Source organism: Misgurnus anguillicaudatus, chromosome 25 (assembly GCF_027580225.2).
Source record: "Misgurnus anguillicaudatus chromosome 25, ASM2758022v2, whole genome shotgun sequence".
In the NCBI taxonomy this organism is placed as follows: Eukaryota; Metazoa; Chordata; class Actinopteri; order Cypriniformes; family Cobitidae; genus Misgurnus; species Misgurnus anguillicaudatus.
In genome coordinates this window covers 11,575,284-11,590,129 of record NC_073361.2, presented here as the reverse complement: position 1 = coordinate 11,590,129, position 14,846 = coordinate 11,575,284, and the positions used below count along the sequence as shown (strand labels likewise).

At 36.1% G+C, this 14,846-nt stretch overlaps 1 long non-coding RNA gene across 4 annotated transcripts; it reads left to right on the top strand.

Annotated features, from left to right (window-relative positions):
* Positions 1-4,507: 4,507 nt before the first annotated feature.
* LOC141362196 (uncharacterized) lies at positions 4,508-7,181 on the top strand. 4 transcript variants are annotated; one of them, XR_012368201.1, is made up of 5 exons: positions 4,508-4,944; positions 5,680-5,748; positions 6,088-6,206; positions 6,687-6,766; positions 7,030-7,181. It is a non-coding gene; the product is annotated as an uncharacterized lncRNA (long non-coding RNA). The 4 variants fall into 4 exon arrangements; XR_012368202.1 differs by having other exon boundaries at positions 5,229-5,748; XR_012368199.1 differs by having other exon boundaries at positions 5,680-6,206.
* The last annotated feature ends 7,665 nt before the right edge of the window (positions 7,182-14,846 follow it).

The window sequence follows — 14,846 nt, the reverse complement described above, 5'->3', positions numbered from 1 at the left end:
CACAGCCTGCATTCCTTCACAGCAGGATGTTTTGGTCACTATGTTTTTAAAACCATTATGGTAATTCTGTCCACTTTGACAAAAATAAAGGTTTATTTTAGATTCAGTGTTTCTTGAACCATGTCTCTGATTAAAAACGGGACTAGGCATGTTTGTAAGGGTTTTGTCTCGTGTTCTGTTTTGTTTTGTGTTTTGAACTTTTATTTTGATATCCTGTTCTATTCTGGCTTTTATTTTGAAATCTTGTCATGTTCCACTTCACTTTGTACGTCCTGTCTGTTCTCCATAAAACCGGTCCAATCTGATCATTCCCGTTGAAGTAATGTTAGCCTGTCTACATACCAAGCATTCATCCTGTTATCCTGTTCTGTGTCTGTCTGTTTTTGACCCGTGCCTGTTATTTTCAGTGTTGGGAACGTTCCTTTAAAAAAGTAATTTGTTACAGTTACTAATTAATTCTCACAAATAGTAACTGAGTTAGTAACTGCTTTACATTATTATAAAAGTAATTAATTACCAAGAAAAGTAATTACTGCCTTACTTAAAAAATTCTAATATTTCAAATAACTTGAATGCCCCTAATTAAATATGTTAAATGACTAAAATGGATACTAAAGAGAAATCACAAATTTTGTGGCAGCATGTGACGATGTGAGGTGCTTTATTAGATCAGAATTACTTGCCACAGACGTGGAGAGACTTTTTCTTTATGGGCAAAAGTTGCACATTACACAAACATTCTTGCCTTTCACCTCAACAATGGATAAGTAGTGCTTTATACTTTGTGTTTGCAACTGCTACTTTTGAGCTTGTTGTACTTGCCATCGCTCTGTCGCCGGTGTTTTCAGAGTGATTGATGCGCGATGACCGGGCTGCATGTCAGTGCTTTGAGATTTGGCACAGCCGCAGCACCGCTGCTCATGGAGAAGAGAAAACAACGCGTATTTTCATGTCAGTCTACAAAAGTCTCCAACCACGCCAGAAAAGATAGCTAGATTTGTCCTATAAAGTCGCTAAAGTGATAGAAAGTTGCTAAATCTAGCGACAAAGTGACCAAGTTGCTCAGACTTTTTTACACTGCTTGCTCGGACTCGGACTGTGCGAGTGTGCGTGTCTGTTTTTGAACTCTGCCTCTGGTTGGCTAACGATGGAAATTAAGCCAATCATCATCAGCTATGTGATTCTCCCACCCCCTCTAACACACACACATACCAATCATCATCAGTTATGTTTCTCACAATACACACACACATATACACACACAAGAGAAAAACAGTGTTTGGCTGAGAGAGCGAGCATACGTGGGTGAAAATCACTACAGTGAGATCAATTTTAGTAACGTGCAGCATTTTAATGTCAGTAACGATAACGGCGTTATAACGGGGGAAACAGTAATTTATTTGATTACTCGTTAATGAAAAAATAACGCAGTTACGAACGCCAATTACTTAAAACTCCGTTATTCCCATTACTGGTTATTTTGGATTTTGATTGTTTGCTGCCTGCCTTGACCTCTTGCCTGTTTATTGGATTACATTTTTGGATTACCCTGGTTGGATTCGTTTGCCTGCCCCTTTGTGGATTTTACAATAAACCTTCTTGCACATGGATTCATCTCTCTCTTGCTTTGTATAAGCAGCCCACGTTACAATGTTTCGAGGTGAAGCGCCCGCGTGTATTTTAATGTTTGCAAATAAACTTTTATTTGTAACATCACAAATTTATTTAATGAAATATTTAGTATGTGTATAGTTTAAGCAATGCCCTATGCCACAAGTACCGGTGCCGCCAATACTACTGTCTTTAGACAAAACATATTTATTTTAAACTAGATAAAAGATGAATCGCTTTACGAGCTCCGGGAGTCTTGTCCCGCTCCGTGCTCTATTGTTCACGTGCATTAAAGCTCGCGCTCACTGGCGGTGACAGAGAATGTGCACTGGGCACGCACTCATATCTGCCGTTTTAAAAGAAACATAATTCATTTTTATCTCGCTGGCTGCATATCTCATGGTTTGGCATAATTAATGTCTCCTAAACCCAACGGTGTATATGTGTATATACAATAAATGTAATTCTGTCCGCTTTGACAAAAATAAAGGATTATTTTAGATTGTTTTGAGGCGAAGCACCCATGCGTTTTTATGACAAATACTGATGGATCATATGGTTCTTTAAAGTCAGAACATAAAGCATTTAAAGGACAAGTTCGGTATTTTACACTTAAAGCCCTGTTTTTAGATGTTTATGATAAAATAGAACGGGTTTGACTGAGGTTTGGACGTGTGGCGCTGGCCCGAGGGTTTTCTGGTGTTTGTTCTATCACCTCCCTCTGCAGTGGCTGCATAGGTGCACTGGAACAGTCATTCCTAAAATGCATTAAACTTTCATTTACAAAGACGTGAAACTCACCGAGTGGTCAGGGGTGTTCACTGATATGCTCACACAAAAATCGCTGCAAAAGATGCAGCAAAAGATGTCACATTAGCATGTGTGTGTTATCTTTTAAAGTTTAGCCGTTTGCCCTTTCTCAAAAGACAATAACTCTGACTTATTTTACGATACACAGAGCTGATGTCCGCCATCCCATGGCACTAGATGAGTTCTTAAGACAATCTATACGACCGACATGCATGTGCTCTACTATCGCTGAAACTATCTTTAACCTCAACTTCGACATGCCCTATAAGTGTTAATAATCACAAACAATGCAAAAACATCTATACAACTAACTTATCCAGACTGGGGTTTTGTATGAATAGTCTTTGTGTGTGTGTGTGTGTGTGTGTGTGTGTGTGTGTGTGTGTGTACCTGGGACCAGGGGCAGAGCCAGACATTGTAGACATTGTGGGCTTAGCCCAAATCTAGGGGTTTCAAAGCTTGGTCCCCTGTTCATATTTTTTCTCCATTTCCGGCAGCTTTATAAACTATTTTTTAATCTAAGTGTTCTCTGTATTGTCCAGTGTTGGGTGTTACTAGTTACTAAGTAATTTGTTACTGTAATTTAATTACTTGAAAAAGTAATGTAAGGGATTACTCTTATTTTTCTTGTAATCGAATTACACTCTAAAAAAAGGTTCCTTGAGGTTCTATATAGAACCGTGGGGTTCTATACTTGGCCAATAGAACCTTTTACCAAAAAACGGGTTCCATATAGAACCCTTGGAGGGCAAAGAACCATTTTTATTAAAATGGTTCTATAATTCACGTTTTGTGACTGAAGTGTAAACTAAAGATTACACAATAATTGCAGACCTACACAACTCATTTACAAACCTACACAACTCATTCACAAACCTTTTTGTGTCAATAGGTTGTGGTCAAATAAAGAGAGAGTCAACAAATAGGCTACTAATATTTAGTGTACACTGTAAAAAAATCCAACTAATGAAATGTTGGACGGGCAAAAATATATAAGTTAAACCAATTTTTTTTTTTTTGAGCTAGTTGAGAAGATCTGTGTTTAAAATATTAAATGAATGGTTATTTTCAAATCCAGTCAAAATTCAGAATGGCTAGTGTTGACTGAACTAATTAAGACAAATCAGGTAAATATGTGGACTTATGACAGCTATGTTTCCTGACAACAAAATGCTCATAATATTACTGTTATTTGGTCACAAAATGTGATTGTAAGAGTTGTTCATGCGTGAATGTATGTGCTTAAAGTTTAAATATGCGGTCGGTTAATAAAGATAGCGTCTATTTAAAAATGTGCTCGGACACTTTCGGACGTAGATGAGCTCCATATGAGCTCCAGAAAATCACAGACACTTAAGCGCTCACACCCCGCCCAGCGCAGCCTCTCCTCAGCAAGCCCATCAGACTGCTGGCTCTGATATCTCTGTGGCGTTTAAACATGCGATTTAATTCATTTTAATTTCTCATACTTAACAATGAAAGGGTTATGTTTTAAATCATATTTTAGGATTGCACTTAATTGATATTGCTGTTGTACTACGGAGTGATGTTTCATATCTTTTACACTTGTTATAACCGCACTGCATGCGAATTTGAACTTCAGAGCTGAGGAAGCGGGTGGAGAAATAGTCCCAATATCATAACAATCTTAAATAAAACTTCTAAATATGCCCGTGTGTGTACCCGTGTGCGCGCGCGCGTGCGCGCGACCCGCTCACGCGCGCGTGTGTATGTACAGTATGTGCGTGAGTTTTTAATTTAAAATGTCTTAACTTAACTCGGAAGGATCTGAATGACAGGTCATTTCATCTGAGATCATTCCGCATGTAACAGCCGGAATCACTCACTGTTTCCCACAACGACACGAGTCATCCATCAGCCGTTTCCTCAAGGTCACGCCAGGTAAGTGTTTGTAAATAAATGTTAATTTTAGACTATATTAATTGGCAAAGACGCAAATACTCGACGTTTTTGTAAACATATAAGTTATATAAAGGTGTGTTATGTTATGTGACCGACTTAAAGTGTGTGTTACGTTATGTGTCCGAGTTAAAGTGGAGCTATTTTAGTTAATATAATACCGGACAGGGTTTAGGACTCCGTCTTAATTATAATTGGGACATTTTTACAAACAAACCTTATAAAATACAATACTAGTGTGCATTTTGAGACAAAACAATAGCACTCATATGTTAACAGATGTCAGTATTTTAGTCAGTGATAAGTCCTGTCCGAGAAAACCGCCCAATAGTGTTTAATTCAATTACGTGTGATGTCTGAGGGAAACTTGGCAATTTTAGGGTATAAAATCTTTCACCGTCAAGCTTTATTATATTAAACATGTTATTTATGTATGTGTGTGTGTTTATATTCCTCTGTTTATTAAACCAGAGGGGTGGTGATGTGGAGAGGCAGACCAGACCACCACCATACGCGAAGATGAGCCTCGAGGCTTGACAGTTATTTTTTCAAACTGAGGAGTTCGGACTCCGGACCGTCATTTCTGCTTGTTTGTACCCTGAGGTAAGTAAACTTTCTACATTTTTGAAACGATATTACTGAAATATTTAGTATAATTAGTTAATATTTATTTTGTTAGAGTAGGTCTTGTGCTAAATAGTGATACTAGAAGCTACATTTATAATATTTACCTCAGTTAAATAATACTGCTGGTAACGTTAAAGCACTGACGGGCTTCGTCAACCGTCAGTTATAAAAGCTCTGTTAAATACATTTTGTTCCTGGTTTTAATGAATTACGTTACAGTCCTGCTTTATTTCTTTGTCATTTTCAATTAAATTGCCAAGCACAATAAGACAGATGTGTTGTAAGGAGACGAAATTCGAGACAGGGGTGTTATTTCAATGAAGCGCGTGGTCAAAGGAACCGGGTGGAAGACGGTGAAAGGGAAATTATATGTAAATGTTTGTCGCAGTTTTACACATATTCCGTGAGTATTTTTCGCTTGTTCACGAGCGTTTTATCAGGGTTGGAGCTAAACCTTGAAGGAAAGTGGAAACTGCTGGCCACAGTTAAGAACTTTCTGCTGGTCTGTATTATAAATGCATGATTGCAGTGCAGCGTTTGTATCCGCAAGTCTAGATATGCATGTTTTCTGTGATGCACACAATTAATTAATGTGATGGTAGCTGTTAAGACACTTACATTTAACATTCAAATGTTTTAAAAACCAAACGTGTTCAGGTTTTTATGTGTATTTGGTTTGTGAAGTGTAATTTTTTTTCCTCTCCCTCACAGATAACCATGGTTAATAAATGGTCAGACACGTCACTGGCTTTAAAATATAAACCCCATTGATGCAAAAAGGTAAGGTGCTTAAAAGGACCTTGTAAGACTTCGTCACTAATGTTCATTAAAGAGAAAATAAAAAGAAATCTGTGTTTTGTAGCTTTAATGATAATTCTTACTGTATGTATTTCATTTAGAATTTAGCATTAAAGACTGTAAAGTGTTTGAGGATTTAATTTAAATTCTGTATATTTCACACTATTTTTTTATTGAACATTGTGTTTTGAAAAATACATCACTAGTCAATTGCAACCTCAAGTTAATGTAGACTTTAAGGAACTTGTTTGTCTGAAAGTGGATATATAAAGATTTTTTGTTTTAAAATGCTGCATGGAATGACAATGTTGTTTGGAACAGACTTGGTGAAGAACATGGAAACATCTCTTAATAAAATGGCCCCAAACATCATCAGGAGTGCAAAAGAAGGAAGTAAAAACATCTCTACGCCAATCTCATTGGAGAGGAAACCACAGAAGGTGCTTGTTCTTTGTCCAGTGTAAAGTAGCCTTATATGCATAGTCAATGTAAAGGTTCTAGCACCTATAAATTGTATAAGTGAAAATATGAAAATAATGTTAGTATAAACTTTTTCCTTGCCATTGAAGAGTAAACTTGTTAATTAAGAGACGCTGGCTGAGAAAGAATTAAAGTTTACCCACAAATTAAAATTGTCTTCACTTTCTTCAGCAGAACACAACAGAAGAAATTTTGAAAAAGTATGGTAATCGAACAACAATGGTGCCCATTGACCTGCATTGGTTTTGTGTCCATTAAATTGCTAGCAGAGTTGTTCGGTTACAGACATTCTTCAAAATCTTTTTGTGTTAGTGTTCTGCTGAAGAAAGAAAGCTGTGAATGTTTGAAATAGCGAGTGAGTGAATGAGTTTTCTTTTTTGAGTAAAATGTCCCTGTAATTGATATCTGTACCTAATGTACAATAATTTGTATCTTTGTAGGTCTGGTGAGGAATGCTGCACTTATGTTATTGCAAGCATTATTTCAAGAAAATCCCAGCTTCCTTTACTGTGTAAATAGTGTAAGTATAGTCTTCTGTAATTTAGTTAGCATTTGAGGCACTTTATTTAAAGTAACATTCAATGCAAATATAAAACTATTACTCTGTTTACCCTTAAATAGCATACAGCTCTACATCAATTATTATGAGTCTTGTTGGTTCGTGAGTGTCGCTTGCCTAGTTGTCATACTTTATTTGTGTTATTATGGGATAATTTTAAGTCTATTTGATGGCTTCTGTTAATTGGTAAAAAGCACTTAAAAGGTGAAATGTTTGTTTTACAGGAACCCAAAGGTCCCACACCAACCATAGTGTTCAACGGCTCTCCTGATCTTTTCAAATCTGAATGTATCAACTTTATAATGGACAATGTGAACTTAATATGTGGAAGACATTGACATCACAGGCTGTGGAATGTCTGTGTCACAGGTCGGAGAAGCGTTCCACCTCGAGAAGGTCCCAAAGCACCCCAATGACCAGACAAACCAGAGGTAAGTAAAATATAGAAATAGAAACTTTATTTAAATTATTTAAAACTGAAGTGGGGAATGGGAAAGGGAATCTAAAAATCTCGCTTCTCGCCCTCAGGGGGAGTATTACAGGGCCAGGGACGTTGGAGGGGTTTCCACGTGACTCCAGCTGGAACACCGCTACAGAGCGTATCTGGGTGGGTTGGGCACACACCGTCGCGGCGGCCCCTGATGGCATCCACAAGGGTCCAAGACCCTCCTAAGGTGAGTACGGACGACAAGGACACAGCACAACACTTCAATAAAGCTTTGTGTATTTCCGTTTCAAGAGGTTCTTACTTGACTGTTGAACAGTGTTTCTTCTCTCTCCACAGCTCCTAGCCGTAGCAGAACTACGTATTTCAGCACCCGAAGGACTAACAACCCAGCCGGCATCTGCAGCGTATATCCAACGCGATCAAACTTCACTCTGACAAGTAACTTCCTATACACAACCACGCCGTCCTTTCGCCCGGACCAGCCCCGCACTCTTTCCGCCCGCTACCTAGCAGTCGCCGGATCAGCAGAGCCTGCGGACTCTTCGGAGGCTGGTCTTCGTTGTGCTGCCCAAGGCGGAAGTTGACTCGCCCGAAAATCGACCCTTTCAGTAACTTCTACCTACTCTCTTTATACCCTCACTCACACAGCTGTGCCTTGTTTCAGCGAGTGCGGGGATTCCCGGGGAACCCGGAAGTGCCGGTGTCTGTACAAACCGGTCCGGGCGGAACCTCTTCACTCTCCTTTTGGTTCCGCCCCGCATAGTCACTCCGTGACAACTGTTTGCGTTTTTTTTTCTCCTCAATGTTCAATACCCTTTTGCCATTAAGCACACAGTGACTTTAATTTATAAAATATATGCTTAAGTTTTAATACCTGTACAAAAAAATGTACAATCAACTTGTGTAAATTGTCATTCTATTTAATAGATTGTTCATGAATTGTCTTTAAATGCATTGTGATTTCGGTAACACTTTACAATAAAGTTCATTAGTTAACATTAGTTAATGTATTAACTAACTTGAACAAACCATAAGCAATACATTTGTTACAGTATTTATTCATCTTTGTTAATGTTAGTTAATAAAAATTTAAGCTTTAATTGCTTGTTCATGTTAGTTCAGAGTGCATTAACTAATGTTAACAAGATTTTAATAAAGTAATTGTTGAAATTAACATTAACAAAGATTAATAAAGGCTGTATAAGTGCAGTTCATTATTAGTTCATGTTAACAAATGTAGCTAACTAATGTTAACTAATGAACCTTATTGTAAAGTGTTACCGTGATTTCTTTTCATCATTTCAGACACATGTAAAAGTTACTAAAAATTAATACTGCATATACTGTACAGTATCTATGCGTAAGGGAATTAACTTAAACAAAATTTTTAATGTATAGTGTAATTAAGAGTTTAGCTGTTTAATACAGAGACGCAATTTATTTATATATATTATTTATATATAAACGTATGTATGTTTATTAAAAAGTGAAAATGCTTAATGGAAATAATTAAATAACTAAATGGTTGAATGTAATGAGACATTTTAAATGTAAACTAAAGTTTTGCTGTCTAAAACAGAATAAAGAGATGTGATTTTAAGTAATTTTAATAGATTTATATTTCTGTATAATACAATTAATAAATAGTAAACTTTTATAATTTTCTAGATCGGTTATCATTTCTTATCAATAATAAATTACTCATAATAATAAAGAACCTTTAATGGTTCTAAATAGAACCATCTAACTTTGATTCAAAGAACCATTTGGGGTTCTTTTTAATGAACCCATTAAAGTGGTTCTATATTGAACCATTTAGGGGTTCCATATATGAAGCGGGTGATAGAACCATTTCTAGTTCGATATAGAACCATTTTTTTTAAGAGTGTACAGTTACTTCTGATGTAACTAAATACTGTCTATGGACTGTAGAACAATTATGTATACTATAATAAATAGTGGATTTAACATGGTTTTAGTTTACAATTCTCACTATTAACTGGTTGATTATTAGCATTAATATTACTGAGATGTTGACTGTTTTTTAGTAGGCCTACTTAAATAACACATATTAATGCCTGATTCTGCAAAACCTTATTCTACATCCTTAACCCTCCCCATTTCTAAAAATACTTAAAATAAACAACTACTTTAGTTTTAAGCAGTAGTGGTGGGCGATACTGCAAAATTTGGTATCGATCCGATACCAAATACATATAGGGGCGGTTTCCCGGACCAGGATTATCTTAATCCAGGACTAGGCCTTCGTTTAATTAGGAAATATAACTAGTTTTAAACAACATGCCTTACTAAAAACATTAGCTGTGTGCATCTTGAAGTAAAACAAAGGGCCCTGATGTATTTTAAGATCTGTAAGTGAAAGTTGTTTTCAGTTTGGAGAGCTCTTAAAAGTGTTTAAGTCTAGGACTAGTCTTATCCCTGTCCGGGAAACCGCCCCATAGGGTCAGTATTGCCGATTCCGATACCAATCCGATACTTTTTACTTAAAAAAATACTTTTGTGTATGGGAGAGCAGTATGTCATTATTTCTGAGGTGAATGAATGATAAATTCTTTGGGCTTTTTTTATTAAAGTATTGAAGTCCACAAAATTATTAGTTATTAGAAACTGTAGAATTAATTTGTTACAACCTTTTTTTTAAAATAAAGAATAAAAAAATTCTCTCCCTTTTTTCTGGTTTTAAAAGCAAATGAAATAAAGTGCACACAATTTTTACTTTTTACACGCATGAAGTTACAGTATTATTATTCAGCCGTAAAATAGCTCCACACAATGCTTCTCTTCCTCTCTGTCATCCTGATCTCTCACTCAGTTCGCTGCTCCTCGGCGCGTTGTGTCAGTGAGTCACGTGACGACACAAAAACGAATCACAGCAGAGCAGCAGGAGGGGGAGGAGTAGCAAAGTGGGCCAGGATGTGAAAGCAGCATTTGCTCAGGATTTTAGAGGTAGAAGACACGAGCAAAGTATGAAAAAATGAACGTAGAGGAGAGATATTTAAATTGAAGTATCGATTCAATTACAATTGTATCTATCTGATACCAATACCAGTGTTGGCATCGATACTATCGATATTTAGATTGATCCGCCCACCCCTAATAAGCAGTAGTTGGAGTATATTGAGGCAAAAGTAGTTAATAGTTAATTAATAGAGAGAAATGAACCCTAAAGTGGGACCAGAATAATTGATGTACTTTTATATATTGTTTCTTCGAGCCATTTCAAGCCTATCCTTGTATCATGTACTAAATAGGATTTAGAAAGTAATTAGTAATAATTAAATACTTTTTGGAGTAATTTGTAAAGTAATTTAATTACATGATTGAAGATGTAATTAGTAACTAGTAATTAATTACTTTTTTGAGTAACTTACCCAACACTGGTATTGTCATTTTGAAACTGCAACATAACAAATTTTGACAATGATACTTTAACTTCTCTTATCCAAAAATAGGCAAAAATGTTTGCTGAAGGCTAATCCAGTAACTATAAAGCTACATAAGAATAACAATTTCTCACCTGCTTATGGAAGCGTTTCTCTCTCTTTCTGTCTGTCTGTGATCTCTCTCCACCCTCCTCTCTTCCTATTTGCACTGTCAGTTATCACACATAAGGATATTTTAATGTAAGAGATTGGGGATTCACATTTTATAACTGTCTATCAATGTATTTCTGAGGTAAAATCATTGCGAATTTCAAATGCATATGGAAAAAACATACCTAACTAACTATATACTTTCTCACCTTCTTACTTCTGACATCTTTAAAAATATAAATCGTATATCCATCTATAAAAAAGTATATATGCAACAATGAGCAAGTTTTTTCAAAGTTTAAATTCACTGTTATTAAAAGTACTTTAAATACAACGTTACCAATGACCAATGAGGCAGACTAGACCAGAGCACCACAGTAAGTTAGACGTTAGCCATGCAGATAATATATCAGTTGACGCTATTTAACAGTATTTACATCACTATAAATATACACTTACAGTAATAACGAAGGCACTGTAATAATAAAGACACTTTGAAAATGCGTTTACTGTGGGGAGATTCAGAATGTTATTTTGACTTCAACACGCATCTCTTATTCATTTTCAGTTGAGTGGGGGACCGAAGAGTTAAAGCTGAGTGCCGCCACCTAGCGTCCTGGATGAATTCTTTTACAGATCTGAAAAGATTCGGGGCTTTTGACAAAACATTCGGGGCTTGAGCCCCATAAGCCACCCCCCCCGCTCCGCCCCTGCCTGGGACATTTTGATGTCCCCATGAGGAAACAAGCTTATAAATCAAACAAAATGATGTATCTTGAAAATGTGAAGTAGTAGAAGGGTTTCTGTGATGGTTGGGGTTAGGGAATGGGGCAGGTAAGGGGAATAGAATAAGTTTGTACAGTATAAAATGCATTACGTCTATGGAATGTCCCCACAAAACATGGAAACCTGTGTGTGTGCGCGTGTGTGTGTGCGTGTGTGCATGTGTGTGTTTTACATGTGTGTTATGTAAACTTTATTTTACTAAATAAAATAAAAAAATTACTATTTTATAATTTAAACTTTTTTTACATTTTAAGCTTGCTATTAGGTAAGGTTAGGATCGGCTTAGGTTAACATGTATATTTGTGTAGTAAGCAAACATGAAATGATATTTTAACTATGGCTGTTTCTGATTGTTTCAGCATTAGTATGCGTATGTGATCAGATTTCACATATGCATTCATCTTGTCTTTCTGTGATCTGTCGATCCTTAGCGATTGTCACAGACACATCAGTTACGCTGCATGTCTCTATTAATCTGGTACTTTAAAACCGAATCATGGCAGTATTTTTACTTTTAAGACTTTCAAAGAGTCAAGATGATTTTAAAAGCTTTTAATTTATTTTTACTTATCACGCTAATTGTGCAAACAAACCATGATCAGCAATAATTTTAATACTTTAACAAAACCTATGTGGTTTTCTTGTATGTTTGTGGGCTCGTTTTCATAAAAACCATCCATTTACATTCAAAACCCTGCTGAAAAACCAGCATCACACCAGCATGGGAATTATGCTGGTTTAGCTGGTGGTCACCAGCATCAAAACACAACATATGCTGGTATGACCAGCATGGGATGCTGGTGCTAATGCTGGATTGGTGCTGGTTTAGCTGGTGCTAATGCTGGTGCTGGTTTAGCTGGTTTTCACTAGCAAACCAGCACCAAAACACAACATATGCTGGTCTTGCTGGTTTTTTCAGCAGGGAACTTTGACTTCATTGTCTTAAAGACATCAGTAGCCTCTTTCACATAGTAATTCTGGAAAATTACCATGAATTTACCAGAATGAATTTACCAGTAAATACAAAAATGCGCTGTTCACACACGTAGTGATGTTCCTTCTTTTTACCAGTAAGACATCATTCACACATCAGTATCAAAATACCGGTAAATTCGTTGAGAAAGCGGAAGTTACCTGTGGTGCGCGGCGAGCTCAGTGTTGTATTTGTAAACAATCCACGTCGTTCATATCCATGGTCCGTATTTTGTTGTTTTCACGTCTGTGGTAAACGCTGATGGTCGCGAAGTTGCTCGTGACCAAACAACATTGCATACCGAAAATGCGTCTTAAACAACAGTACTGTTTGCAAATTAGTCTTCACAGAGGGCGTACTAAGGATGTCGGCAATTAGATGGTAAGCTGTTTTAAACAACTTTGGAAACTTCAGGTCTGACGTCGTCCGTTCTAAATGCCGGTAATCTATATTTTTGTGTTCACACATAGTGCTTACCAGTAAATTACTGGTAATCTTCCTACCTCTCTTTCTGGTAAATTGGCAGCACTGATTTACCGGAAAGGTTCTGTTCACACATGACCTGTTACCTGCAATTTACCAGTAAATTACCAGTAAAGACTGTATGTGTAAAAGGGACTAATGTTACCACTAGATCAGACTTTACATTTCCAGACCATGTCTCGGTTTCATGTGCACATCACTAAATCCGATTGCATCTAAACATTGGTAAACTTAAATACATTGTCTGCTAAGATCTTTCATTTTTTGACATGTTCACAAAAGACAACACTGAATCATCAAACATTAGTCGTTTTTTAGTTTTCCAAAAGTTTTATTTTATTTTTACTTATCACACTAATTTTGCAAACAGACTTATTTCCATAATTGTCAGATTTTACATTTCCAGGTGTTGTTTAGGATTCATGTTCATATCACACTAAACCCAATTGTATCTAAACTTAAATACATTGTCTGCTAAGATCTTTAATTTTCTGACATGCTTACAAAAGACGACGCTGAATCATCAAACATTAGCCGTTTTTAGTTTTCCGAAAGTTGTTTAGTTTAACTTATCACACTAAGTTTTTGCAAATAGGTGTATTTCCAAATTTGTCAGATTTTGCGTTTTAAGTGTTCATGTGCCCGTCTTTTATATAATGTTTTTATGCAGCAGGGTTCAGATTTTAAAGGAAATTAACTGTATCTGTTCCTGAAACACAGGTCTAATCAGATAACATTCCTGCAGGTTATAAATAGTAGATAGTAAAAGTATAATATAGTAATATATAGATAAATATAAGATAGTAAAAGTAATGTTTGAATATGTAAAACTTGTGAAATTATCAGTTTCAATGGAAATATAACAAAGTCTGCAACAAAATAAAGATTGTTTTGTATTTACTTAGTAAATCTTTCAACATAAAGTGGATTGCCTGTGCTTTCAAAACACTAAGACAAATTGTGTTTGTCAAACCATTTGTGAATAAAGATGCAGACATCTACAATCTTAGTAATGTTAGAAATGTAACATGTCAAATCAGTATGAAATGATTAAAACATTGATATTGCGACACGGTTTATTTTGCATTTACACTTGTAGTAATGTCATGTGAATTAGAACACTTTTTTCATGCATAATTTGTCATGCTTATCTCTAATAAAGATTAAAATAAACACTTGCCAAAATACTTCAACAACATCTGAAATATGATGCGTCATATCAACATATAACAAAACTATCCATTTATACAATGTTCTAGTTAAACATTAATAGGTTTTCTTACTATTGTAGTAAATGTTTTTCCCGCTATTGAAATCAATATAGCGTGAGGTTTTCAAAAAGTCTTTTGTTTTGATTTATAACCTGCAGGAATGTTTTGTGATAAGACTCGTGTTTCAGGAACAGATACAGTTTATAGCCTTTAAAATCTGAACCCTGCTGCATAAAAACATTATATTAGGGATAGGATCTCTTTAGAATAGATTCACTGCAATATCAGTTTTATAATACTTTAGAACAAACGCGCCCTGTAAATGTCAGGATCCCATCACCATCAACATCATCAGTGACTCCTCCCACTCGTTCCCTCTCCCCTGAATTCTAATCACCTACACCTGTGTCCCATCACCATTTTCCTTTAAATATCTCTCTGCTCCCTTCACTCCTTGTCTGGTCTCATCACTAATGGACACCTAGACTCACCTGTACCTCTAACCTTGGACTTACCTGTTATCCTTGTTTACCTTCCGGGAAACCTCCGATCTCATCCTGCAAAAGAGACATTGCTATTTGACAGC